This window comes from Halichoerus grypus, chromosome 7 (assembly GCF_964656455.1).
Source record: "Halichoerus grypus chromosome 7, mHalGry1.hap1.1, whole genome shotgun sequence".
Lineage (NCBI taxonomy): Eukaryota > Metazoa > Chordata > Mammalia > Carnivora > Phocidae > Halichoerus > Halichoerus grypus.
The window spans coordinates 80,112,527-80,129,126 of NC_135718.1; positions in this window are offsets into that span (position 1 = coordinate 80,112,527).

A 16,600-nucleotide genomic window follows, 5' to 3' on the forward strand; every position below is an offset into this window, starting at 1 on the left:
ATGTTGCATCCACACCACTGTCCCATCTTGCAATTGAAATAAATCACTACCCAGCTACTTGACTATGACAACAGGAATCAATTATACATTTGACCTGAATGTATTATTGATCATCCAACTTGAACACGTTATGCTTGCAGATCAACCCCTTAGATTCTCAGTAATAGCCCTAAATGTGTAGTGCACATAACACAGAACAACCACCACACTATTTTTTTTTTTCTGGGAGCCCTATTTAGAGTTTCTTTCTACGTTCCATACTTCTCCTTTCCAACTCACAAGGCCCATAAATTGATACAACAGTAATGTTTACCTATTACAGCTGTGTTTTTCACCCAGGGGGAGTCTATGCGGCAAAACCCAAATCCATCCACATGCCCATTAGCAAAGCCAGACAATCTCAACCTCATGCAAAAATAATAAAATCAAACAAACCAAAAAAGAAAGAAAAAAGAAAGAAAGAAAAAGAAAACAAGGCATCCCTAATAACCCTAGAGGCTGGCACAAATTTCATAAAAATTATTGGACAGGCTCTCAGGGCACATGTTCTAGACCAGTGTTTTTCAAACATCAATGTGATAATATGTATCTGGGAAATATGGTGAAAACATATTTCCAACATCACCCACAGTTCTTTTGAGATAGCCCAAGAATCTGTATTTTTAACAAGCACCTTAGTATATTTTAGTGAAAATACTTATATACATCCATGGAAGACAAATAGGAAAAAAGGATTCATGGGAAAGCATTTCAGAAATTATAAGGTAAAAGGGGGAAGGAAAAAGTCATGGACATGGTTTCAGCCACCCTGCTAGGGCACCCCTGCATGGAATACACCAGAACACTCCCGCCTGCACCAGTCTTGGCTCCAATAGCCTGTCCAGGGCACTCCCTGCCCTGAACACCTTAGGACAACCCGCTTGTACCTGATTCAGCTTCAACTGTCCCACCAGGTCACCTTCTGTATGGAGAATGCTTGGACACCCTTGCTTTGAACCCCTTCAGCTTTAAGTGTCCTGCCAGTGGGTGTTTTGCTCAGAGAGCTCAGTGGCCATTCCATCCCATACCCATTTTAGCGTTAGCTGTCTTGCCAGGCCCCCACCCCCTGCATAGAGCACCCTAGGACCCCCCAGTTCTAGCAGCCTCTTTGGGGCCCTGCCTCAGTTCTAGCAGCCTCTTTGGGGCCCCCCTGTGTGGAGAGTTCCCAGAACACCCCAGTTTACAACTACTTCAGCTTCAGTTATCCTGCAAAGGTGAATCTCTATGTGTAGAGCCCCAGATGCCTGCATCTTGCCCCCACCTTAGTTGGTACCTGCCAGGTATATTCCCTGCACAGAGCTCAGAGGCTCCCAGCCTATACACTGCCCCAGATCCAGCCACACTGCCAAGGCATCCCATGCACAGAGTACCCTGGGACAAGTGGCTTGTACCCATCTCAGCTTCAGCTGTCCTGGAAGGGTGCCCTCAGTGCATAGAACACTGGGACACCACAGCCTGCATCCTCTTAGCTTTAGCTACCCTGACAGGCTTCCCACTACTGGAAAGCCCCAAGATCCCTAGCCCATGCCAGCCACAGCTCCAGCCAGCCAGAAAAAGTCATCAAGCACACACAGTCTGCATAGAAGATAACCACACACAAGACCATTACTTCAGGTTTAGAAGTAGCTGTTCTGCCTAATCCATAGAAACAAACTAGGAAGTCAAGCAAAATGGGGAGACAGAGAAATATGCTCCAAAAGAAAGAACAAGAAAAAAAGTTTCTGAAAAGGAACAAAATGAAACAGAGACACTCACTGGGCTGGAGAAGAGTGGAAGAACTCAGTGAGGCCTTCAATAAAGAGATAGAAAATATAAAAAATAACCAATCTGAGTTGAAGAATATAAGAAGGGAAATAAATTTTAAAAAGCACACACTAGAGGGAATCAACAGATTCACAGTTGCATAAGAATCTATCAGCAATCTGTAAGCAAGGATAGTAAAAAGCACCCAAGCCAAACAGCAAAAAGCAATTCAAAGTTTAAAAATGAGGATAGCTTAGGGGGTCTCTTGGACAACATCAAGCAAATATACATTCACATTATAGGGATCCCAGAAGAAGATGAGAGAAAAAGGTGGAAAACTTAAAGAAATAGTTGCTAAAAACCTCCCTAATCTAGGGAAGGAAATAAACATCCAGTTCTAAGAAGCACCGAGAGTTCCAAACAAGAAGAACCCACAGAGGTCCACACCACAGCACATAATAATTAAAATGTCCAAGGCTAAAGAGAAGAGATAATTTTAAAAGCAGCAAGGCAGAAGCAAAACATTATCTACAAGTGAAAACCAATAAGGCTATCAGCTGTTTTTGTTTTTTGTTTTTTTTTTCCCAGTAAGAACCTTGCAAGCCAGAAGGGAGTGGCATGATATATTCAAAGAAAAAAATAATCTACAACTAAGAATACTCTACCCACCAAGGTTATCATTCAGATTTGAAGAGATAAAGAACTTCCCAGACAAACAAAAGATAAAGGAGTTTATCACCACTAAACAAGCATTATAAAAAATGTTAAAGGGACTTCTTTAAGTAAAAAAGAAATGGCCATAAGATATAAGAAAATTATAGAAAAAAATATACAATAGGACAGGATATACATTAAATGTGGAAGAGGGAGAAAAAAAGAAAGAAAAAAGTCACCCCCCCTTTCTTTTTAGAATGTGTTTGAACTTAAATGACCAAATTAATATAGAGTGCTATTTACTTAGAATATTATATATGAACCTAGTGGTAACCAAAATCACAAAACCTATAAAAGATACACATAGAAGACACCTTGAAAAGACCAGGGTCTGGTGAAGAGGGGACACTGCACTGCAGGGCACTACAGGACCGCTGGGCTGCTACTTACAGGGGCAGGAGATGTAACTAACTTTCCTAATACATAGAAACAGATACAGAGAGAATTAGACAAAATGAGGAGACAGAGGCATATGTCCCAAATGAAAGAACAAGACCAAATCACAGCAGAGATCTAAACAAAATGGTGAAAAGTAATATGCCTGATAAAAAATTTAAAGTAATGGTCATAAAGATACTCACTGAACTTGAGAAAAGAGCAGAGGACATCATTGAGACTGGCAACAAAGAGATAGAACACATAAAAAAGAACCAATCAGAGATGAAGACCTCAATAACTGAAATCTGAAATACAGTAGATGGATTAAATGGTAGACTAGAGGAAGCAGAAGAACAGATTAGGGGCCAGGATGACAGAGTAGTGGAAAGCAAACAAGGTGAATAGGAAAGGGGAAAAAAGAAAATAGACTCAGAGAACTCAGCAACACCTTCAAGCATAATAACATTTGCATTATAGGGATCCCAGAAGGAGAAAAGAGAGGAAAGGTGCAGAAAATTTATTTAAATAAATAATAGCTGAAGGCTTCCCAAATCTGAGGAAAGAAAGAGAAATCCAGATCCAGGAGGCATAGAAATACCTCAACAAAATCAACCCAAAGTTGTCCACACCAAGACACATAGCATTTAAAATGGCAAAAAGTAGTGATAAAGAGAGAATTTTAAAAACAACAAGAGAAAGGAAAACAGTCACGTACACGGGAAACCCCATAAGGCTCTCAGCAGATTTTTAACAGAAACTTGGCCAGAAGGGAGTGGCACGATATATTCAAAGGGCTGAAGGGAAAAAAAAAAATCTGCAGCCAAGAATACTTTATCCAGCAAGGCTATCATCCAGAATAGAAGGAGAGATAAATATTTTCCCAAACAAAAGCTGAAGGAATTCATGTCCACTAAACTAGCCCTACAAGAAATGTTAAAGAGGTCTCTTTGAGTGGAAAGGAAGGACCATACGTAGGAGTAAGACAAGTAGGAAACACAAAAGCAGTAAAGTATATCTATAAAAATCAGTAAAGGAATTCACAAAATAAAGGGATATAAAGGATGAGACTATATACCTAAAAAAATGGGGAGGAAAGGAGTAAAGAATGGGTTCAAACTTAAGCAACCATAAACTTAATATAGATTGTATATAATGTCCACTGCAAATAGCAAACAGAATAGTAACCACAAATCAAAAGCCAGTAACAGTTATGCAAAAAATACAGAGAAAGGAATCCAAGTATATCACTCAAGAAAGCAAAGCAAATTGTCAGAGAAGAGAGCAAGCAAAGAAAGGAACAGAGAAGAACTACAAAAACAAACATAAAACAAGTAACAAGATGGCAATAAGTACTCCAATTGAAGGACACAGGGTGACAGAATGAATAATAAAAAAAAAGACCCATCCATATGCTGCCTATAAGAGACTCATTACAGACATAAAGACACGTATATATTGAAAGTGAAGGGACGGAAAAGTATTTGCCACACAAATGGAAGTGAACAGAAAAACTAAGGTAGCAATACTTAGACAAATAGACTATTTCTTTTAAAGATTTTATTTATTTAATTGAGAGACAGAGAGAGAAAGAGAGCAAGCATGGGGGGGCAGAAGGAGAGGGGAAACAGACTCCCCACTGAGCAGGGAACCCAATGAGGGGCTCAATCCCAGGACCCTGGGATCATGACCTGAGCTGAAGGCAGATACTTAACTGACTGAGCCACCCAGGCACCCCCAGACAAAATAGACTTTAAAACAAAGATTGTAACAAGAGATGAAGGACACTATATCATCATAAAGAGAACAATCCAACAAGAAGATATAACAATTGTAAATATTTATGCACCCAACATGTGAGGACCCAAACACATAAAGCACCTATTAACAAACATAAAGGAAGTAATGATAGCAATAATAGTAGGGGATTTTAACACCCCACTTACATCAATGGACAAATGATTAATACAGAAAATCAACAAGGAAATGGTGGCTTTGAATGACACATTGGACGAGAAGGATCAAATAGGTATATTCAGAACGCTCCATCCTAAAACAGCAAAATACACATTCTTTTCAAGTTCACATGGAACATTCTCCAGAAGAGATCACATACTAGGCCCCAAAGCAAGTCTCAACAAATTTTTTAAAAAATTGAGTCATACCATGCATCTTTTCTGACCACAACACTATGAAACTAGAAATCAACCACAAGAAAAAAATCTGGAAAAAAACACAGATACAGAGAGGTTAAAACACATGCTAGTAAATGATGAATGAGTCAACCAGAAAATCAAAGAGAAATAAAAAAATACACTGACACAAATAAAAATGAAAACACAGTGCTCCAAAACCTTTGGAAGGCTGCCCTCTTTGTTCTAAGAGGAAAGTTTATAGCAATTCAGGCCTACCTAAGAAAAATCTCAAGTAAACAACACTTTTACCCCTAAAGGAGTTGAAAAAAGAATAATCAAAATCCAAAACCACTATAAGGAAGGAAATAATAAAGATTAGAGCAAAAATAAATGGAGACAAAAATTAAAAAAAAAAAAAACACAATAGGTAAAACCAGAAGCTAGTTCTTTGAAAAGATCATAAATCAATAAACCTTTAGCCAGACTCAAAAAAAAATTTTTTTAAAGACTCAAAAATCAGAAATGAAAGAGGAAAAATAACAACTGACAACAAAGAAATAGAATCATAAGAGATTATTATGAAAAATTACATGCCCACAAGTCGGACAACATAGAAAAAATGGATAAATTCCTAGAAACCTATAACTTCCCAAAACTGAATCAGGAAGAAATAGAAAATTTGAACATATCAATTATCAGCAATGAAACTGAATCAGTAATCAAAAAACTCCCAACAGGGGGGCGGAGCAAGATGGCAGAGGAGTAGGAGACCTGGATTTCGTCTCCTCTCAGGAATTCAGCTGGATAGGGATCAAACCATTCTTAACACCTACAAACTCAACAGGAGATCGAAGACAAGAATAGCAGCAACTCTCTGAACAGAAAAGCGACCACTTTCTGGAAGGTAGGACGTGCGGAGAGGCAAATCCCAGGTGATATTCGGGAGGATAGATGGCAGGGGAGGGGGCCTCCGTCAGCCGCCTCTGGCAAGTAATAGAGCCACGGAGCACAAAATCGGAACTCTTAGAAGTCTGCTCCACTGAGGGACGTCGCTCCAGTGGCTAAGCAGGGCGTGGAACCCTCGGTGGGACAGTGTAGTCTCAGGAGCCTTGGGGTCACAGAAAGACCGGGGGTACCTGAGTGCGGCAGAGATCCCAAGTATCGGAACGGGGAAGCCAGCTGCAGAGATGGAGCCAAGGAGTGGGCTCTCAGCTCGGGGTTGCCATAAACCGTGATCCCGGCACAGTAGGGCCACTGCTCCTCCAGCAGGGACCCAACAAGTGGCAGGTCCGGGGAGATTCCCCTTCCTCCCCCGGGAGGAGTGGTGCGGGAGCACACCGCAGGGATCTGCTAGGTTTGGAGACTCCACATGGGGTTGGGTGCCAGAGATAGAAACGCTTGGTCACAGGCCGGGTGAGCACGGAGTGCGGCCCCAGACCGGGGAGACGGGAGTGACTGCTTTTCTCTGGGGGCGCACTGAGGAGCGGGGCCCCGAGTTCTTCACTCCTCCAGGCGGAGATTGGGAGGCAGCCATTTTCACTCTCCTCCTCCAAAGCTGTACGGAGAGCTTGCAGGGAACAAAAGCTACCGAGAGCAAACCCGAGCAGATTACTTAGACCCGACCAGGCAAGGGCAGGGCAATTCCCCCTCCGGCAAAGACATTTGGGAACCACGGCAACAGGCCCCTCCCTGAGAAGATCAGCCAGAATGGCCAGCCAAGACCAAGTTTACCCATCAATGAGAACGGCAGAACTCCAGCACTAGGGGAATAATGCACATAGAATCCATGACTTTTTTACCATGATTCTTTAGTCTTTCAAAGTTAATTTTTTTTAACTGTCCTTTTTCTTTTGAATTTTTCTTTTTCCCTTTTTCAACCAACATCTTATCAATCCCTTTTTTAAAAAACATTTTTATTTTTCATTTTTAGAGTCATATTCTATCCCTTCATAGTAGTTACGATTATTTTTGGCATATATATATAAGTTGTTCTCTCTTTAAAATTTTGAGATACAGTTTCTTCTAACAGATCAAAATATACCCTAAATCTCTAGAGTATGGCTTTGTTCTAGTCTCCTGCCTGATCATATTCTCTCCCTTTTTTTTTTAAATACTCTTCTTTATTCAAACAACTTCTTATCTTATCAATTCCTTTTATAAAATCTTTTACAATTTTCATCTTTACACTCATATTCCATCCCTTCATTGTATTAACCCTTATTTTTGTACATACATAAGTTTTTCTTTCTTTAAAATTTTGGGAGGCACTTTCTTCTAACAGACCAAAATACACCCAAAATCTAGTGTGTAGCACTGATCTATGCACCAGCCTGATCATATCTGATCATATTCTGTTTTTTTTTGTTTGTTTTGTTCTGTTTTTGTTTTTATCTTTTTCTTTTTCTTTTTTTTTTTCCTTTTTCTTTTTTCTTTCTTTCCCCTGGTTTCATGTCTTCTCTGATTTGTTTAGAGCATATTTTCTGGGGATGTTGTTATCCTGTTAGCATTTTGTTTTCTCATTCATCTATTCTCCTCTGGACAAAATGACAAGATGGAAAAAATCACCTCAACAAAAAGAACAAGAGGCAGTACCGACTGCCAGGGACTTAATCAATACGGACATTAGTAAGATGTTGGAACTAGAGCTCAGAATGATGATTTTAAAGATACTAGCTGGGCTTGAAAAAAGCATGGAAGTTATTAGAGAAACCCTTTCTGGAGAGAGAAAAGAACTAAAATCTAACCAAGTCGAAATAAAAAAGTCTATTAATGAGGTGCAATCCAAAATGGGGGCTCTAACTGCTAGGATAGATGAGGCAGAAGAAAGAATCAGTGAGATAGAAGACCAAATGATGGAAAATAAAGAAGCTGAGAAAAAGAGAGATAAACAACTACTGGATCACGAGGGCAGAATTCGAGAGATAAGTGATACCATAAGACGAAACAACATTAGAATAATTGGGATCCCTGAAGAGGAAGAGAGAAGGGGCTGAAGGTATACTGGAGCAAATTACAGCAGAGAACTTCCCTAATTTGGGGAAGGACACAGGTATCAAAATCCAGGAGGCACAGAGAACCCCTCTCAAAATCAATAATAATAGGTCAACACCCCGACATCTAATAGTAAAACTTATGAGTCTCAGCGAAAAAGAGAAAATCCTGAAAGCAGCTCAGGACAAGAGATCTGTAACCTACAATAGTAGAAATACTAGATTGGCATCAGACCTATGCACAGAGACCTGGCAGGATATATTCAGAGCACTAAATGAGAAAAATATGCAGCCAAGAATACTATATCCAGCTAGGCTGTCATTGAAAATAGGAGAGACAAAAAGCTTCCAGGACAAACAAAAACTAAAGGAATTTGCAAACACGAAACCAGCCCTACAAGAAATCTTGAAAGGGGTCCTCTAAGCAAAGAGAGAGCCTAAAAGCAACATAGGCCAGAAAGGAACACAGACAATATACAGTAACAGTCACCTTACAGGCAATACAATGGCACTAAATTCCTATCTTTCAATAGTTACCCTGAATGTAAATGGGCTAAATGCCCCAATCAAAAGACACAGGCTATCAGATTTGATAAAAAGACAAGACCCATCGATATGCTGTCTGCAAGAGACTCATTTTAGACCCAAAGACACCCCCAGATTGAAAGTGAGGGGGTGGAAAACCATTTACCATGCTAATGGACACCAAAAGAAAGCTGGGGTGGCAATGATTGTATCAGACAAATTAGATTTTAAACCAAAGACTGTAATAAGAGATGAGGAAGGACACTATATCCTACTTAAAGGGTCTATCCAACAAGAAGATCTAACAATTGTAAATATCTATGCCCCTAACATGGGAGCAGCCAATTATATAAACCAATTAATAACAATAGCAAAGAAACACATTGACAACAATACAATAATAGTGGGGGACTTTAACACCCCCTCACTGAAATGGACAGATCATCTAAGCAAAAGATCAACAAGGAAATGAAGACTTTAAATGACACACTGGACCAAATGGACTTCACAGACATATTCAGAACATTCCATCCCAAAGCAACAAAATACACATTCTTCTTGAGTGCCCATTGAACATTCTCCAGAATAGATCACATCCTAGGTCACAAATCAGGTATCAACCGGTACCAAAAGATTGGGATCATTCCCTGCATATTTTCAGACTACAGTGCTTTGAAACTAGAACTCAATCACAAGAGGAAAGTCGGAAAGAACTCAAATACATGGAGGCTAAAGAGCATCCTACTAAAGAATGAATGTGTCAACCAGGAAATTAAAGAAGTAAAAAAAATTCATGGAAACAAATGAAAATGAAAATACAACTGTTCAAAATCTTTGGGATGCAGCAAAAGCAGTCCTAAGAGGCAAGTATATAGCAATACAAGCCTTTCTCAAGAAACAAGAAAGGTCTCAAGTACACAACCTAACCCTACCACTAAAGGAGTTGGAGAAAGAACAGCAAATAAAGCCTAAACCCAGCAGGAGAAGAGAAATAATAAAGATCAGAGCAGAAATCAATGAAATAGAAACCAAAAGAACAGTAGAACAGATCAACGAAACTAGGAGCTGGTTCTTGGAAAGAATTAACAAGATTGATTAACTCCTGTCCAGACTTATCAAAAAGAGAAGAGAAATGACCCAAATCAACAAAATTATGAATGAAAGAGGAGAGATCACAACCAACACCAAAGAAATACAAACAAGTATAAGAACATATTATGAGCAACTCTATGCCAGCAAATTAGATAACCTGAAAGAAATGGATGCATTCCTAGAGCTGTATAAACTACCAAAACTGAACCAGGAAGAAATAGAAAACCTGAACAGACACTTAACCACTAAGGAAATTGAAGCAGTCATCAAAAATATCCCAATAAACAAAAGCCCAGGGCCAGATGGCTTCCCAGGGGAATTCTACCAAACATTTAAAGAATAATTAATAACCTTTTCTTCTGAAACTGTTCCAAAAAATAGAAATGGAAGGAAAACTTCCAAACTCGTTTTATGAGGCCACCATTACCTTGATCGCCAAACCAAAGACCCCATCAAAAAGGAGAATTACAGACCAATATTCCTGATGAACATGGATGCAAAAATTCTCACCAAAATACCAGCCAATGGGATCCAACAGTACATTAAAAGGATTATTCACCATGACCAAGTGGGATTTATCCCTGGGCTGCAAGGTTGGTTCAACATCTGCAAATCAATCAACGTGATACAATACATTAATAAAAGAAAGAACAAGAATCATATGATCCTCTCAATAGATGCAGAAAAAGCATTTGACAAAGTACAGCATTCTTTCTTGATCAAAACTCTTCAGAGTATAGGGATAGAGGGTACATACCTCAAGATCATGGAAGCCATCTATGAAAAACCTACACAGAATATCATTCTCAATGGGGAAAAACTGAGAGCTTTCCCCCTAAGGTCAGGAACGTGGCAGGGACGTCCACTATCACCACTGCTATTCAACATAGTATTAGAAGTCCTAGCCACAGCAATCATTCAACAAAAAGAAATAAAAGGCATCCAAATCAGCAAAGAAGAAGTCAAATTCTCACTCTTTGCAGATAATATGATACTTTATGTGGAAAACCCAAAAGACTCCACCCCAAAACTGCTAGAACTCATACAGGAATTCAGTCAAGTGGCAGCAATGCACAGAATCAATGCACAGAAATCAGTGGCATTCCTATGCACCAACAAGAAGACAGAAGAACGATAAATTAAGGAGTCAATCCCACTTACAATTGCACCCAAAACCATAAGATACCTAGGCATAAATCTAACCAAAGAGGCAAAGAATCTCTACTCAGAAAACTATAAAACACTCATGAAAGAAATTGAGGAAGACACAAAGAAATGGAAAAACATCCCATGCTCATGGATTGGAAGAACAAATATTGTGAAGATGTCAATGCTATCTAGAGCATCTACACATTCAATGCAATCCCCATCAAAATACCATCCACTTTTTTCAAAGAAATGGAACAAACAACCCTAAAATTTGTATGGAACCAGAAAAGACCCCGAATAGCCAGAGGAATGTTGAAAAAGAAAAGCAAAGCTGGCGGCATCACAATTCCAGACTCAAGCTCTATTACAAAGCTGTCATCATCAAGACAGTATGGTACTGACACAAAAACAGACTCATAGATCAATGGAACAGAAGAGAGAGCCCAGAAATGGACCCTCAACGCTATGGTCAACTAATCTTTGACAAAGCAGGAAAGAATGTCCAATGGAAAAAAGACAGTCTCTTCAACAAATGGTGTTGGGCAAATTGGACAGCCACATGCAGAAGAATGAAACTGGACCATTTCTTTACACCACACACAAAAATAGACTCCAAATGTTTGAAAGACCTCAGTGTGAGACAGGAGTCCATCAACATCCTAAAGGAGAACACAGGCGGCAACCTCTTTGACCTCAGCTGCAGCAACTTCTTCCTAGAAACATCGCCAAAGGCAAGGGAAGCAAGGGCAAAAATGAACTATTGGGACTTCATCAAGATAAGAAGGTTTTGCACAGCAAAAGAAACAGTCAACAAAACCAAAAGACAACTGACAGAATTGGAGAAGATATTTGCAAATGACATATCAGATAAAGGGCTAGTATCCCAAAAAAGAACTTATCAAACTCAACACCCAAAGAACAAATGATCTGATCAAGAAATGGGCAGAAGACATGAACAGACATTCTTCCAACGAAGACATCCAGTTGGCCAACAGATACATGAAAAAGGGCTCAACATTGCTCGGCATCAGGGAAATCCAAATCAAAACCTCAATGACATACCACCTCACACCAGTCAGAGTGGCTAAAATTAACAAGTCAGGAAATGACAGATGGTGGCGGGGATGCGGAGAAAGGGGAACCCTCCTACACTGTTGGTGGGAATGCAAGCTGGTGCAGCCACTCTGGAAAACAGTATGGAGGTTCTTCAAAAAGTTGAAAATAGAGCTACCCTACGACCGAGCAATTGCACTACTGGGTATTTACCCCAAAGATACAAATGTAGGGATCCGAAGGGGTACATGCACCCCGATGTTTATAGCAGCAATGTCCACAATAGCCAAACTGTGGAAAGAGCCAAGATGCCCATCGACAGATGAATGGGTAAAGAAGAGTGGTATATATGTACAATGGAATATTATGCAGCCATCAAAAAGAATGAAATCTTGCCATTTGCAACGACGTGGATGGAACTGGAGGGTATTATGCTGAGCGAAATAAGTCAACCAGAGAAAGACATGTATCATATGACCTCACTGATATGAGGAATTCTTAATCTCAGGAAACAAACTGAGGGTTGCTGGAGTGGTGAGGGGTGGGAGGGATGGGGTAGCTGGGTGATAGACACTGGGGAGGGTATGTGCTATGGTGAGCACTGTGAATTGTGCAAGACTGTTGAATCACAGATCTGTACCTCTGAAGCAAATAATGCAATATATGTTAAAAAAAAAAAAAAAGAAGATGATAGCAGGAGGGGAAGAATGAAGGGGGGGAAATAGGATGGGGAGACGAACCATGAGAGAATATAGACTCTGAAAAACAAACTGAGGGTTCTAGAGGGGAGGGGGTGGGGGATGGGTTAGCCTGGTGATGGGTATTAAAGAGGGCACGTATTGAATGGAGCACTGGGTGTTATACGCAAACAATGAATCATGGAACACTACATCAAAAACTAATGATGTAATGTATCGTGATTAATGTAACATAATAATAAAAAAAAAAACTTCCAACAAACAAAAGTCCACAACCAGACAGCCACAAAGGTGAATTCTACCCAAATTCTACCCAAACATTCAAAGAAGAGTTAATACCTATTCTTCTCAATTTATATTAAATACATACCTATTCTTCTCAAATTATACCAAAAAATTGAAAAGCAAGGAAAGTTTCCAAATTCATTCTATGGGGCCAGCATTTCCCAGATACCAAAACCAGATAAAGACACCACAGAAAAAGATAGAGGCCAATGTTTCTGATGAACCTAGATGCAAAAATCCTCAACAAAATATTAGCAAACCACATACAACAATACATTAAAAAAAAATCATTCACCACGGTGGGACTTATTCCTGGAATGCAAGGGTTATTCAATATTTGCAAATCAATAAACATATGTCACATCAATAAGAGAAAGGATAAAAACCATAGGATCATTTCAATTGGTGCTGAAAAGGCATTTGACAAAATACAACATCCATTCATGTTAAAAAAATAAAGCTCATGAAGTAGAGTTAGAGGAAACATAGGTCAACATAAAATAGGCCATATATGAAAAGCCCACTGCTAATATTATACTCAGTGATAAAAAACAGAGTTTTTCCCCTAAGATCAGGAACAAGACTCTCATCACTTTTATGTCTCACAGTACCAGAAGTCCTATCTGTAGCAACCAGACAAGAAATAAATAGCACCCCAATTGGCAAGAAAGAGGTAAAACCCTGTTTACAGATGATAGGATACCATATATAGAAAACCGTAAAGACGCCACCAAAAACTACTAGAACTCATAAATGAATTCAGTCAAGTTGCGGGATACCAAAATAAATATACAGAAATCCGTTCCATTTCTGTATACTAATGAAATAGAAAAATTTAAGAAAACAACACCAGTCATAATTGCACCAAAAAGAATAAAATACTTAGGAAGAAATTAAGCAGAAAGGTAAAAGACCAATATGCTGAAAACTACAAAACATTATGAAGAAAACTGAAGACAACACAAAAAAATGGAAAGACATTCTATGCTCATGGATTAGAAAAATATTGTTAAAATGTCCATATTACCCAAAGCATTCTACAGATTCAATGCAATCCCTATCAAATTACCAACAGCATTTTTCACAGAACTAGAACAAAAACATCCTAAAACTTGTATGAAACCACAGAAGACACCAAATAGCCAAAGCAATCTTGAAAAGGAAGACCAACTGGAAATATCACAATACCAGGTTTCAAACTATACTATAAAGCTGTAGTAATCAAAACACTGTGGCACTGGCACAAAATTAGACACACAGATCAATGGAACAGAATAGAGAGCCCAGAAATAAATCAATTAATCTGTGGCAAAGGAGGCAAGAATATCCAGTGAGAAAAAGACAATCTCTTCAATAAATGGCTTTGGGAAAAATGGACAGCAACATGCAAAAGAATGAAACTGGACCACTTTCTTTCACCATACACAAAAATAAACCCAAAACAGGTTAAGGACCTAAATGTGAGGCCTGAAACCATAAAAATCCTAGAAGGAAACACAGCAGTAATTTCTCTGACATAGACCATAACATTTTTCTAGATATGTCTCCTAAGGGAAACAAAAGCAAAAAAAAAAAAAAAAAAAAGATATTGGGACTACATCAGAATAAAAAGTTTTGCATAGCAAGAGAAACCATCAACAAAACCAAAAGGCAATCTACTGAAGGGAGAAGATATTTGCAAATGATATCTCTGATAAGGGGTTAATATTCAGAATATATAAAGAACTTATACAACTCAACACCAGAGAAACAATCCAATTAAAAGATAGACAGAAGATATGAATAGACATTTCTCCAAAGAAGACATCCAAATGGCCAACAGACACATGAAAAGATGCTCAACATCACTCATCATCAGGGAAATACAAATCAAAACTACAGTGAGATATCACCTCAGAGCTGTCAGAAAGGCTAAAATCAAAATAAGAAATAACAAGTGTTGGCGAGGATGTGGAGAAAAACTAACCCTCATGCACTGTTGGTGGGAATGCAAATTGGTGCAGCCGCTGTAGAAAACAACATGGAGGGTCCTCAAGAAATTAAAAATAGAATTACCAGATGATCCAATAATTCCACTACTGGGTATTTACACAAGGAAAATGGAAACACTAATTCAAAACAATATAGGTACCCCTTTGTTTACTGCAGCATTATTTACAATAGCCAAGATATGGAAGCAACCTAAGTGCCCATTAATAGACAAATGAATAAGAAAGATGTAGTGTGTGTGTGTGTGTGTGTGTGTGTGAGAGAGAGAGAGATATTACTCAGCCATAAAAAAAATGAGTTTGTGCCATCTGTAACAACATGGATGGACCTAGAGGGTATAATGCTAAATGAAATAAGTCAGACTGGGACAAATACTATATGATTTGACTCATATGTGGAATCTAAAAAAAATGAATAATCAAACAAAAAGCAGAATCATACCTATAAATAGAGAACAAACTGATGGTTGCTGTGGAGAGGTATGTCAGGTGATGAACAAAAGGGTAAAGGGGGGTGGGAGGTCCAAGGTTCCAGTTATGAAATGAATAAGTCACAGGGATGAGAGGCACAGCATGGGGACTCTAGTCAACAGTATTGTAATAGCGCTGTGTGGTACTGGAGGGTAGCCACACGTGAGGTGAGCACAGCATAGTGTATAGAGATGTTGAATCACTCTATTGTACACCTGAAACATAACATTGTAGGTCGACTATACTCAAAAAAATAGTAATTTTTTTTAAAGTCCTGGATATCCACAGCCTATTAAATACTCTCAAAAATGTCAAATGACATTTATAGTCCAACTACATAGATGCCCTTTTCATCTTCCATATTAAAATCATATATTAATAATAAACTACTTTTGTTAAGGCATACATCCATGTCTGGATTTTAAAAACCAAACAAACGTTTACGCCCACTCTAGCATCTGGTATATCAGTGCAGGACACTAGGCATTCAATTTGCATGAGGGCTCTTAGTCATTTGGAGAAATGATTCCAGGGGCTTGTGCTTCTACTCACTGTGATTTTTTTCTTTTATGTTATCAATTTGATTTTTAGTGCTTTTATACTTTTTAAATTTTAATTTGTAATTTGTTGTGATTTCATGCCTTTTTAATAAATGTGAACATAAGAAGTTCATTGAAACTTTTAAGTTTATATATATTTAAGTAAAGTTATAATAAAAACAATTTAAGCCAATGGTGGAAATGAAGAAAACTCCCCTGTTAGGAGAGCATCCATATTCTAGTTGAGCTTGAGAAACAATGAACATCCTCTTAGAGAACAACCTCTTTAACCTCTCTGTTCCAAATAAATTCAGTCAAAGGAGCATGAAGAGGAACATAGCTGACTTCAAAGGAAGGCCTATCTGTAAGGGACTCCATTGGTCCCTTGTATTGTACCAGCGCACCTGCCCCCAGCTGATGTGAATGATGGCTGCTAAAAGCTCACAGCTGCCCCTTCTCTGGAAAGTTTATCTCAGACAAAAGGGAGCCCACATGAAAGATTATACCTCCTCTCCCAACTGGGGATACCCCACAGAGACTGACTGGCTGACTTGGGGGTGCAAAAGTCCAGTCTTCTTGCCTCAAGATGGGCTCAACTCTGTGATACACTTCATGCTCCAGAGCTCTCTGTGGGATCAGGCAGAAGCTGACTCCAGATGAGACCACATCCTTGCTTAGCTTATTTTTATTTTTATTTATTTTTTTATTTATTTTAGCTTATTTTTATTTATTTTAGCTTATTTTTATTTATTTTAGCTTATTTTTATTTTATTTTATTTTTTATTAGTTTCAGGAGCAGAATTT